The sequence below is a fragment of the Hemitrygon akajei genome, unplaced genomic scaffold, assembly GCF_048418815.1.
Source record: "Hemitrygon akajei unplaced genomic scaffold, sHemAka1.3 Scf000035, whole genome shotgun sequence".
Lineage (NCBI taxonomy): Eukaryota > Metazoa > Chordata > Chondrichthyes > Myliobatiformes > Dasyatidae > Hemitrygon > Hemitrygon akajei.
In genome coordinates this window covers 6,468,092-6,480,714 of record NW_027331921.1, presented here as the reverse complement: position 1 = coordinate 6,480,714, position 12,623 = coordinate 6,468,092, and positions in this window count along the sequence as shown.

Here is a 12,623-nt window from a genome sequence, read left to right as displayed (position 1 = left end):
GGACGGTGTGGAGGGAGATTCACTCTGTGTCTGACCCCGGGAGTGTGTGATGGGACGGTGTGGAGGGAGATTCACTCTGTGTCTGACCCCGGAAGTGTGTGATGGGACGATGTGGAGGGAGATTCACTCTGTGTCTGACCCCGGGAGTGTGTGATGGGACGGTGTGGAGGGAGATTCACTCTGTGTCTGACCCCGGGAGTGTGTGATGGGACGGTGTGGAGGGAGATTCATTCTGTGTCTGACCCCGGGAGTGTGTGATGGTACGGTGTGGAGGGTTTCACTCTGTGTCTGACACCGGGAGTGTCTGATGCGATGGTGTGGAGGGAGATTCACTCTGCGTCTGACCCCGGGAGTGTGTGATGCGACGTGTGGAGGGAGATTCACTCTGTGTCTGACCCCGGGAGTGTGTGATGTGACGGTGTGGAGGGAGATTCACCATGTGTCTGACCCCGGGACTGTGTGATGGGACGGTGTGGAGGGAGCTTCACTCTGTGTCTAACCCCGGATGTGTGTTGATGGGACGGTTTAGAGGGAGCCTCACCCTGTTTCTGACTCTCACTATTCTGTCCCCAGCTAAACCTTATGTATCGTATGTGGAACTTCATTTCAAATCCCACTCTGTTCCCCAGGTCCGGTCGAATGGAGGTCAGTTTCACTTTGTTTGTTTGACACTGTTCATTTGATGTGAATCTTCCTGTCGAGAAATCTCATCCCAAGCGCACAGTTAACCCTGATTGTTCCCTGTTAGACAATAGGTCAGGTGCAATGCGTGCGAGACTGGATGAGAGACGGGCTCTATGGGAGTGTCGGTGAGGAAGGAGCGCACTGGGAAGGGTCGGAGTGGAGACAGAGCCACAGGCGGGGTGGTACAGAGGGAGGGCTGTGGAAAGGAATGAGGAGTTGCTCTAGGTGGGGTCGGTCCAGAGAATGCCATGATTTTTTTTGTGTGGTGGGAGTACCGCGAGAGGGGGTTAAATTGGGGACACTGAGGAGGGGAGCTGTCTGATGGGGCGTGTGAGGGAGCAGGGAGTGTTGTGGCATGGCCGGTGAGCAGGAAACACCTTGGGAAGACTGGCGAAGAGGGAGGAGAGTGGCAAGATTCAGTGAGGAACTGACCCCATTCCAAACCAACTCTCTCATCACGCTCTCTCCTCTCTCTCCCCTGCCTCCCTCTTTCTTCGCCTGTCTCTCACACACTGATCCTCTCTCATCCTCTTTTCTTCCTCCCTGGCCCACTATTTCCTTTCCTTTACCCACACTTTCACGCTTTCTCCCCTTTCCCAACCCTTCTCTCTGTCTGTTCCACATCTCTCCCGTTCTACGACTCCTGCTCTCTCCGTTGACATTCCTATCTATCTACTTCCCTTTCCCCACTCTCCCCGTCCCCACTCTCTCTGCTCCCTCTCTTTCACATTCCCCCGCTTACCCCTCTCTCCCTCTCGCTTACCCCTCTCTGCTGGCTCTTCTCTCCCCCTGTGTCTCTCCCCCATTCTCTCCCGCTGTCTCAATCTCTCCCTAATCTGCCTGTCCGACTCTCCCTCCCAGATGGCCTGACCTCCCCCTACTCAGAGCTGAACATTCGGAAAGACGAGCCGCTCATCGACGAGGACGAGAATCCTCCCATTGCCTCAGGACCCGGAGGGCTACCGACTACTCCACAGACAGGTCAGAGTTCACAGTAGTGACGCCATTCTGGAATCGTCAGGTGTCATCTGCCAAGTGTTTCCAATTTTTAAATCAGCTGGTTGAAACTGTAGGTGGGTGAGTTGGTGAATTGCACCCGATGCGAAGATGGGTGCTTTTGTGGATCATGTTGGGAAGTGGCAAAAAAAAGAGTTCATTGCGACACAGATCAGTCACAGATCCGGCTGGAGAATGGAAGAGTTTAGCCCGTCATGTATCTGATGTGCGGGAAAAGAACAAAGCGGGCAAAACAATAATACAACTGTGAAAAATAATAAACTCTGAATCCAGACGGTCAATTCCCCCTGTGTCCCCTGTATCATAATCTTCTGGATAAGCCTCCCCCGAGGGACACAGTCAAACACCCAAATGAAGTTGACGAAGACAACACCCAGAACTCCAACTTAATCAATCGCACAGGAGAGATTAAGACACGTCAGGAATCAGTCAGACACTTCTCAGCCTTTGTCGAGTCAAGGAATTTGGACTCTCAGCGATTACGGCTGAAAGTAACTGAGGATGTCAGAAACTTGGATTAATTCTCATGGACCTGATGGAATGTACCCTTGGGTTCTGAAGGAAGTAGGCAGAGAGATTGCCGTGGGATCAACAATGATCTTTCAGGAATCGATAGTGTATTTGGATTTTCAGAAGGCCTTTGACAACGTGCCGCAAATAGGGCTGCTTATGAAGATCAGAGCCCATAGAATTACAGGGAAGTTTCTAGCACGGGGGGAGCATTGGCTGATCGGCAGAAAAGAGAGAGTGGTAGTGAAGGGATCCTATTCTGGCTGCCTGCCGGTTACCAGTGGAATTCCACACGGATCGGTGTTGGGACCGCTGAATTCTACAATGTCTGTCAAAGATTTGGACCATGGGATTCATGGACTTGTGCAGAATTTGCCGATTATACAAAGAAAGGTGGAGGAGCGGGAAGTGTTGAGGAAACAGTGAGCTTACAGAGTGACGCAGATAGTTTAGGGCAGGGGTGTCAAACTCATTTTAGGTCACGGGCCGGATTGAGCAAAATGCAGCTTCATGCGGGCCGGATCAGTAGGACGCGTGCGAACGTAGCTTTCGTTGCCTCCGTTTTTTCAGCCTGCTCTCATGTGTCTCAGTCTCTGCTATAACTACAAAGTGTTTCACTTTACAAATTCCGTTTCTTAAGAAGAAGACTGCCGAGCAAGACTGCCGAATAAACACTAAAAACCCTGAAAACCTGGTACCTGAATAAACTGAGCATTAGCCATATCATACGCCATAGGCGCTTCGATTACTGGGGCCAGCTTTAATAGTAATTAGATATTATCTCGCGGGCCAAAGATAATTCCACCGCGGGCCGGATTTGGCCCGCGGGCCTTGAGTTTGACATATATGGTTTAGGGGAATGGGCAAGGAAGTAACAAATGAGACACAATGTTGGAAAGTGAATGGTCATACACTTTGGAAGATGAAATAACCAATCAGACTATTATTTAGATGGTGAGAGAATTTAAAATGCAGAGTTGCAAAGGCATTTGGGAGTAGTTTTGCAAGAGACCCTAAAGGTTAACCCCCAAAGATCAGTTGGTGGTGCAGAAAGCGAATAAAATGTTGACATTCAGGTACAGAATATACAGGTAGAGAATATAAGAGCAGGGATGTGATGTTGAGGCACCAAAAGGCACCGTGAGACCACACTGAGAGTATTGTGTGCAGCTTTGGGCTTCTCATAAATACTGACATTGCAGAGGGTTCAGAGAAGATTCAGGAGAATACCTCCAGGAATGAGAGGGTCGCTGTATGAGGAACATCCGGCAGCTCTTGGGCTGTATTCCCTGGAGTTCAGGGGAATTAGGGGGCCTCTCATAGAAACTTACCAAATCTTCAAAGTCTGAACAGATTAGATATGGAAATGTTATTTCCAATGGTAAGCGATTCTAGGACAAGTGACCACGACTTCCGGATTGAACGACGTCCTTTTAGAACTGAGATGCGGAGAAATTACTTTGTTCAGAGGCTGTTAAATCTGTGGAATTTGTTGCCACGAGCGTCTGTGAAAGCAAAATTATTGGGTACAGAGACAGATAGGCTCTTGATTAGCCCGGGCATTAATGGGTACTGCAGTCGGGAGGGGAGTGAGGATGACTGGAAGAATTCCTTCGGCCCATAATTGAATGGCGGGGCAGACTCGATGGTCCTAATCGCCTAATTCTGCTACTATATCTTATGGTCTTATACTGGTGTGCTCTCTCCACAGCTGCGCAAGAACGGAAGTCCAAAGTGAAGATCGGAAATAGACGGCACCGTCTGATCTGCCTACTCTGCCTAGTTACGTCAGCCCTCATCGTGATAGTGGTCGGTCTCTCGATCCATAGTGAGTGGAACGGGCTCAGGGTGGAGTCAGACCGTAAATAAAGAGAGTGGAATGAATTGTTATTGTAAAACACCACAGTGACACCGACACGCCCCTTACCATAACACCGACGAAAACCCCTCAGCACGACACGGACACGACCTTTACCGTAACACAATCAAGCTCGTTCTGAAACCGACACGACATTTACCATAACATCAACAATGCTGTTACCGTAGCATGGTCACGACCTTCAACGGGACACAGATACACTCCTAACCGCGACGCTGACACGACCACCGCCGTGACACACACGGGGCAGTCACACTGACTGCAACGTACCCCTCACTGTAACATCGTCATGCCCTTGATCGTGTCACTGGTAAACTGCTCAAGTGACACCGACACGCTCTTCAACGTGACACTGAGGTACCGTACACCGTGACAGCTTCACGCTCCTCAACGTGTTCCGCTCCACACCGCATCGTGACAAACACTCAGAAGTCACTTTAACACCCCTTATCGAGACCGTATCACCCCTCAATATAACAGAGATGCACCACTCACTGAGGCAATTACCCACACATCATCCTGACACAGGCAAACCTACTAATTCACAATTACACCGACATTAGTACTCTCCGTGACACCAACACACACATCAGCGTGTCACTCACACACACACTGTAGCCATGACACGTCGCTCACCGTGACACAGACATACCCCTCTCTGTGAGATCAGACCACCCCACACCATGACACAGATACTCCAAACATCCTGACACCACAAGGCCCCTCAATGAAACATTTTCGTCCCCTTGCCATCGCGATACACTTCATTGTACCCCGGTACACCTGTCTCCTGGGTACATCCACACTTACCACCGTGACAACGATTCAGCCCTCACAGCAACTCGGACATGCCCCGCAAGATACTGACGCACAACGCCATAGTAACAACAACAAAACGTTTACCGGGACATTGATAAACCCCACAGCGTGACATAGACACCCCACCCCCGAGGTGGCGCCGACGCCTCTCACTGTGCCACCAAAGCATCGTAACACTGACACAACACTCTCTGTGACCCGTTCGGTAGCGTGACGCCGACTCACGTGTCACTGTAAACGCTAAACATCCTTCACCATCTCTCGCAGTATCACAGGTTCGTCAGTCTCAGATCACCTCCGACCGAAACTGCCCTGAGATAAACTCAACCGTCCAATCCAAGCTTTCTGCGCTCAACTCTAATCTGTCCGATCTCAAACGAAGGCAGAGCGATGTCCGTCACCAGTTCACTGAGATGTAAACGAAGTACAGATCTGTCAACAAAACCAAGGCTCAAATCTGTGAATTATTGACCAGCAGAAGAGGTGAGACATCATCCCCCTCTTTCACCCGCTCCTCATCACAGGGCAGGCATGGAGAGAGGAAGCGTCGCTCTGTGCTTGACATCGGGAGTGTGTATGGAGGGAGATTCAGTCTGTGTTTGACCCGGTGAGTGTGGGAAGGGGCCGTTTGGAGGCAGCTCACTTCTGTGTCTGGTACTTTGCTGTGTGGTGCGCTGAGAAGATGTACAGGGGGAATCACTCTCCCTCTGAAATTTGTAATGTGCGCTGAGGGAGTTTCCTTTTGTGTCTGATAATTGGAGTGTGTGATGGAGCCGTGGAGAAGAGATTCATTCTGTGTCTGACCAAGGCCGTGTGTGATTGGACTTTGTGGAGAGATCAAAATTCTGTTCTCTGACCCAGGGAGTGTGTGAGGGGCGGTGTGGAGGGAGCTTCACTCTGTCAGACCCAAGGAGTGTGGGATGAGACGGTGTGGAATGAGAAACACCCAGAATCCGACCCCGTAAGAGTGTGACTGTACGGTGTGAGTGCACGAAAGGCAGTGAGCTTCACTTTACGTCTGACCCCGGGGGTCTGTGATGGGTCCGTGGAGAGAGAGATTCAATCTGCGTCAGACCGTGTGAGTGTGTGATCGGACGGTGTGCAAGGAGCTTAAATCTGTGTCTCAGCCCGTGTCTGTATGATAGGACTCTGTGTTTGACACAATGTGCCTCTGATGGGAAGCTATGGTGGGAAGAGGGGCTGAATGAGTGCGTTTTGTTGGGGGGGGGGGCGTCATGTGTGTTTTTCCCCTGAATTCCCAACTCATGTCCTCTTGTTTGAATCTCTCCTACTCTCAATGGGATAAGCTTATACACGTCAACTCTATATATCCCCCTCATAATTTTAAATTCATTGTCAAGTCCGCCCTCAACCCTCTAGATAGATAGATAGATAGATAGATACTTTATTCATCCCCATGGGGAAATTCAACATTTTTTTTCCAATGTCCCATACACTTGTTGTAGCAAAACTAATTACATACAATACTTAACTCAGTAAAAATATGATATGCATCTAAATCACTCTTCAAAAAGCATTAATAATACCTTTTAAAAAGTTCTTAAGTAGTTTACTTAAATAAATTGAGTCCTAACCCCGGCACTTTAACATATCTTACACCTGGCGGATGAATTGTAAAGCCGAATAGCATTGGGGAGTATTGATCTCTTCATCCTGTCTGAGGAGCATTGCATCGATAGCAACCTGTCGCTGAAACTGCTTCTCTGTCTCTGAATGGTGCTATGTAGAGGATGTTCGGGTTTTCCATAATTGACCGTAGCCTACTCAGCGCCCTTCGCTCAGCTACCGATGTTAAGCTCTCCAGTACTTTGCCCACGACAGAGCCCGCCTTCCTTACCAGCTTATTAAGACGTGAGGCGTCCCTCTACTTAATGCTGCCTCCCCAACACGCCACCACAAAGAAGAGGGCGCTCTCCACAACTGACCTATGGAACATCTTCAGCATCTCACTAAAGACATTGAATGACGCCAACCTTCTAAGGAAGTACAGTCGACTCTGTGCCTTCCTGCCTGCACAAGGCATCTGTGTTGGCAGTCCAGTCTAGCTTCTCGTCTAACTGTACTCCCAGATACTTGTAGGTCTTAACCTGCTCCACTCTACACTCTACACTCCAAAGAATAAAGACCTATCTTGTTTAACCTTTCTCTGTAACTTTGGTGCGGAAAGCCAGGTAACATTCTAGTAAATGATCTGTACTGTCTCTATTTTGTTGACATCTTTTCGATAATTCGTTGGCCAGAACTGTACACAATTTCCTCACTGATCACGAACAGGTGTAATAGGGTAGTGTGGAGGGAGTTTCGCTCTGTGTTTGTCCGCAGGGCTGTATGATGGGAGAGTGTGCAGGGAGCTTCACTCCATGTTGGACCCAAGGAGTGTGTGATAGTGTGGTGGGGTGAAATCTTCAGTCTGAGGCTGACCCCGGTCGTGTGTGATGGGACAGTGTGGAAGGAGCATCACTCTGTGTCTGACACTGGGAGAGTATGATGGACAGTGTGGAAGTAGCATCACTCTGAGTCTGACACTGGAAGAGTATGATGGGACAGTGTGGAAGTAGCATCACTCTGTGTCTGACACTGGGAAGTATGATGGGACAGAGTGGAAGAAGCATCACTCTGTGTCTGACACTGGGGGAGTATGATGGGACAGTGTGGAAGTAGCATCACTCTGAGTCTGACACTGGGAGAGTATGATGGGACAGTGTGGAAGTAGCATCACTCTGTGTCTGACACTGGGAGAGTATGATGGGACAGAGTGGATGAAGCATCACTCTGAGTCTGACACTGGGAGAGTATGATGGGACGGTGTGGAGGGAGCATCACTCTGTGTCTGACACTGGGAGAGTATGATGGGACAGAGTGGAAGAAGCATCACTCTGTGTCTGACACTGGGAAGTATGATGGGACAGAGTGGATGAAGCATCACTCTGTGTCTGACACTGGGAGAGTATGATGGGACAGTGTGGAAGTAGCATCACTCTGTGTCTGACACTGGGAGAGTATGATGGGACAGTGTGGAAGTAGCATCACTCTGTGTCTGACACTGGGAGAGTATGATGGGACAGTGTGGAAGTAGCATCACTCTGTGTCTGACACTGGGAGAGTATGATGGGACTGTGTGGAAGTAGCATCACTCTGTGTCTGACACTGGGAGAGTATGATGGGACTGTGTGGAGGGAGCATCACTCTGTGTCTGACACTGGGAGAGTATGATGGGACTGTGTGGAGGGAGCATCACTCTGTGTCTGACACTGGGAGAGTATGATGGGACAGTGTGGAAGTAGCATCACTCTGTGTCTGACACTGGGAGAGTATGATGGGACTGTGTGGAGGGAGCATCACTCTGTGTCTGACACTGGGAGAGTATGATGGGACAGTGTGGAAGTAGCATCACTCTGTGTCTGACACTGGGAAGTATGATGGGACAGTGTGGAAGTAGCATCACTCTGTGTCTGACACTGGGAGAGTATGATGGGACGGTGTGGAAGTAGCATCACTCTGTGTCTGACACTGGGAGAGTATGATGGGACGGTGTGGAAGTAGCATCACTCCATGTCTGACACTGGGAGAGTATGATGGGACAGTGTGGAAGGAGCATCACCCTGTGTCTGACACTGGGAGAGTATGATGGGACAGAGTGGAAGTAGCATCACTCTGTGTCTGACACTGGGAGAGTATGATGGGACGGTGTGGAAGTAGCATCACTCTGTGTCTGACACTGGGAGAGTATGATGGGACGGTGTGGAAGTAGCATCACTCTGTGTCTGACACTGGGAGAGTATGATGGGACGGTGTGGAAGTAGCATCACTCTGTGTCTGACACTGGGAGAGTATGATGGGACCGTGGGACAAGAGCTTCATTCTTCGACTGTCCTCGGGAATGTGTGACAGGACATTGTAATGGAACCCGAATTTGTGTCTGCCCAGTTAGGATGTTTGTGATTTAATGGCCTGTAGGAACCTTCACTCTGTAACTGACTCCGGGTGCCTGTGATGGGACGGTGCCGAGGTAGTTTCATTGCGTGTCTGAGCTTGAGAGTGTGTGATGGGACAGTGTGGAGGGAAAATCACTTCGTGTCTGATCCCGGGTGTGTGCGATGGGAGAGTGTGGGGGAACTCCACCCTGTGACCGACCCAGAGGCTGCGTGACGAGGCGCAGTGGAGTGAGCTTCACTCCGTGTTTGATCGAGGGGTCTGTGATAGGACGGTGTGGAGGGAGCATCGCTCCGTTTGTGAAACCATGAGTGTGTGATGGGATGATGTGGAGAGAGCATCAGTCTGTGTCTGACAGCGTGAGTGTATCAGGGGAGGGGGGAAAGGTAGCCTCAATCTGTGCCTGATGGGAGTCTCTACGATGGATGATGTGGAGGGATCTTCACTCTGTGCCCGATCCAGTGAATCTGTGATGGGACGTTGTGGACGGAACTTCATTCTGTGTCTCTCCCCGGGTGTTTGCGATTGGACAGTCTGGTACGCGATTCACTCTGTGTCTTGACCCCGGGAGTGTGTGATGGATGGTTTGCGGGAAGTTCATTGTGCCTGATCCTTGTTAATGTGCGATAGGACAGTGTGGTACGCGATTCACCCTGTGTTTTAACCCCGGGAGTATGTGATGGATGGTTTGGGGGAACATCCCTGTGCCTGATCCTTGTTAATGTTTGATTGGACGGTGTGTGGGGAGATTCACTCTGTTCTTAACTTCAGCTGTACGTGATGAGAACGCATGGATTGAAATTCACTCTCTGTGGCACACCGGGTGTGTGTGATGGGAAAGTGAGAAGGGAGATTCTCTCTGAAGGGAGGGAGGGAACGAAGGGAGTCTCACTGTTCCTTGTTCCTGTTTTCCAGAGCAAACGTGTTCCGAGGACTGGGTCACAAATAAAGACCGGTGTTATTTCGTATCCACGTTTGAAACATCTTTCCGCAGAGCGATTCAAGAATGTTCAAACCTTGATTCAAGGCTGCTGGAAATCAATTCAAGGGATGAAGCGGTATGTGTCACAGCACGAGAAGATCCCACAGTCGCACAGAAATCATCACACACCCGCGGGGTCCGACACAGAATGAAAACGCACAATGCACTCCCGTCTCACAATCCCGGCGTCAGACACAGAGCGAAGCTCCCTCCCCACCAGCTCGTCACACATTCTAGGGGGAAGACACAGAGTGAACATCCCTCCACATCGTCCAATCACGCACTGCCTGGGGACGGCAAAGTGACGCTCCATCCACACGGTCCAATGAAACATTCCCGGGCCAGACACACAGTGAAGCTCCCTCCACACCTCCTCATCATACATTCCCGGGGTTATACACAGAGTGAAGCTCCCTCTATACTATCCAATCACACACTACCGGGGTCAGACACAGAATGAATCTCCCTCCACCTCTTCTCAAAAAATATTCCCGGGCCCAGTCACAGTGAGAACCTCCATCCATACCATCCCATCACACTCTTCCGTAAATAGTTTTCGATTCTCAGCATTAATCAAAGGAATTTAATTTTACAGAGTTTTGTTTCCCGCTCTCTTGTCCCCCAAAACCTCGTTTACTGGATTGGTCAGTGCACGACCGGGTGAGATTTGGACTGATCTGTGGGCTGGGAGATGGGGATTGACACTGTCCTGTGGGGAGAACATGGGATTAGTTTACGAACTGAAATAGGTTTGTGGGAAGAAAGCGGGGTGATGGGATTTTTTGTCGGGAGAGGATGATACAAGGGGAGTATGTTTAGGGAGCGGTATGTGTCTGCTGCGGGACAGGGCAGTAAAATATTTTGGCGATTGTCAATGGCCTCTGGGGTTTATTTTGGTGCCTGACGCAGGGTTGTGGGGATTTGGACATGCAGTGGAATTATTTTGGTGACTGACGAAGGGTTGTGGGGATTTGTACATGCAGTGGAATTATTTTCATGACTGTGGGGAGAAGGAGGCAGACTCGGATTAGTTTGACGACAGGTCTTGTTCTGTGAGCGAGAGTAATGCAGCAGATTCACTTTGGAGTCTGACACTGATCTGAGGGGAGAGTGTGGGACAAGTCGATTAGTTTCAAGACTGATACAGGGATATGGGCACAGAGCCGGTCAGTGGGTGCAGATTGCGGACTGACGTAGTTCTGAGGGAACGGTGAGGGGCAATGAGATTAACCTGGAGAAGGACATGAACTGTCGGGAGAGGAAGGTTCGTGGGATGCATTTGAGGACCGACACAGGGTTGCATGAAGAGAGTGTGTCTGTGTGACAAATTTCGGTACCGCGTAAGACTAAGGGGGGAGGATGGGAGAGTCGGATTTGATTGGGGACTGAAATAGATCTGAGAGGAGAAAGTGAGTGTGTTCGATTCACATTGGGACTGCCACAGGACTGTGGGGACCGCGGGACGACGGGCCGGAGGCTGTGGGGGAGGTGGTGTAGCTGGATAAATTTCTTGACTGACACAGAGCAGTGGGGAGACATTGGGATACTGGAATTATTTTGGGAACGACACAGGACTGTGGAGATTGCCTAGTTTAATGGGACTAGTTTGGAGACGGTTTCGCTTTGCGCGCCGGATCTGTTTTGTCTCTGTTCAAAGTTATTTTTTTTAACCATTTATTAATAGGAATTTTGACTTTGGTCGGCTGTACAAGATTTCCTCTGGAAGCTCCTCCTGCAGTGTATGTCAATCGAATAAATGGGGTGGCAACTGCCTTCATGATAATCACCATTTCATCTGCGAGAAGTCCGCACCTTCCCGCCCAGATATTCCTGGAAAGATCCAGATTCTCTGTCAACAGCCCGGAGAGCCGACTTGAATCAAATGATTACCCTGTCTTTCCCTTCCTTATCCCTCCTCCACTCTCACTCACCCATCCTCTCAAAATCCCCCCTGCAGTCTCTGACCCTACCTGCTGATCTAATCTCCTATGACCTTCTTTCTCGCCACCCCTCCCCCATCCCGCTCTTCCTCACCCTATTTCCTCGACCTTTCTCCGCCTGCTGTTTCTCCGCTCTCTCAGCCAACCTCTTTTCTCTATCTCTCTCAATTCTCCCTCTCTACCACACTCTCTCCCTCCCCTCTCCGTTTTCTCTAACACCTCCGCCTCACGGATTCATCCCTCTTTCTCCTTTCCACCCACTCTCACCTCAATCCTGTCCCGTCTGGTTCTCGATACCCCAACTCTGGGTAAAAGTCTGTGCGCATTCCCACTGTCTGTGCCCCTCTTGAGCTTATGCAACTCTGTAAGGTTACAGCTACGGTCCAGGGAATAAAGACCCCTTCCTCTCTCCATCTCTGTCCCTCGAGTCCCAGCAATATTCCTGAAAATCTCCCTGTTCATTCTTTCCGGCTCAATGGCATTTTTCCCAGAGCAGGGCGACCAAAACTGTGCGGGCTCACCGACATCCTGTACAACTGCAACATGACCTCCCGACACCTGTACTCAGTGCCCTGACCAGTGAAGACCAGCGGGCCAAGTGTCCTGTCCACTCGCATCGTAACCTCCCGACACCTGTACTCAGTGTCCTGACCAGTGAAGACCAGCGGGCCAAGTGTACTGTCCACTCGCATCGTGACCCCCCGACACCAGTACTCAGTGCCCTGACCAGTGAAGACCAGCGGGCCAAGTGTCCTGTCCACTCGCATCGTGACCTCCCGACACCTGTACTCAGTGTCCTGACCAGTGAAGACCAGCGGGCCAAGTGTCCTGTCCACTC